The sequence below is a fragment of the Anolis carolinensis genome, chromosome 2, assembly GCF_035594765.1.
Source record: "Anolis carolinensis isolate JA03-04 chromosome 2, rAnoCar3.1.pri, whole genome shotgun sequence".
Classification (NCBI taxonomy): domain Eukaryota; kingdom Metazoa; phylum Chordata; class Lepidosauria; order Squamata; family Dactyloidae; genus Anolis; species Anolis carolinensis.
Window position 1 is genome coordinate 292,154,235 of NC_085842.1, and position 340 is coordinate 292,154,574.

Consider the following 340-nt stretch of genomic DNA (forward strand, 5'->3'; position numbering starts at 1 on the left):
ATTGTATTACATTATAATATTATCAATATTATATGTATATACAATATATATTATAAAACTGAGGGCGGGGGCCAGGTAAATGACCTCGGAGGGCCGCATCCGGCCCCCGGGCCTTAGTTTGGGGACCCCTGTCCTAAAGTATAAAATCTAGTCTTAAAATGGAGAGCATAGGAGTAGGAATTCAATGGCTGTCAAATTAAGTAATGTTTTTCCAATCAATGTCTGTTCATTGATTTGTACCTTTCTACTGTTTAGAACAGAGATTTTTCAGGAGTTTAATCAAAACACAAGTCAATATAAGATGAGATGTACAGAAATAAGATTCAATTAAAACAGCTGC